Source organism: Buceros rhinoceros, unplaced genomic scaffold (genome assembly GCF_000710305.1).
Source record: "Buceros rhinoceros silvestris isolate BGI_N320 unplaced genomic scaffold, ASM71030v1 scaffold13987, whole genome shotgun sequence".
NCBI lineage: Eukaryota > Metazoa > Chordata > Aves > Bucerotiformes > Bucerotidae > Buceros > Buceros rhinoceros.
Genome location: NW_010421644.1, coordinates 13,551 through 13,756, shown reverse-complemented (window position 1 = coordinate 13,756; position 206 = coordinate 13,551). Strand labels below are relative to the sequence as shown.

General features: G+C 57.3%; 1 protein-coding gene across 1 annotated transcript in view; it reads left to right on the top strand.

Annotated features, from left to right (window-relative positions):
- Positions 1–206, top strand: part of LOC104496611 (nuclear pore complex protein Nup93-like) — a gene marked incomplete at its 5' end in the record, with an annotated part of 6,881 nt that overhangs the window by 5,893 nt on the left and 782 nt on the right. The gene's annotated exons all lie outside the window — the stretch shown is intronic.

Sequence of the window (206 nt, the reverse complement as noted above, 5' to 3'; positions counted from 1 at the left end):
GCTGCTGATTTCCTTCAGCTGTTATGGAGGCGCAAGAGGGGTTTGGTTTACTTCAGGCAAAGCTCCCTGGATGTACTCGGTCCATCTGCTTCGCTGGTTACGGAACGAAGAGCCTTTGGGGGTGTTGGTGTGTCGTGGGGAGATGCTGGAGGTCTCCGTGTGTGTGTGGCACCACCGGCTTGTTTTCCGCCCCTCCCCCTTTGGAG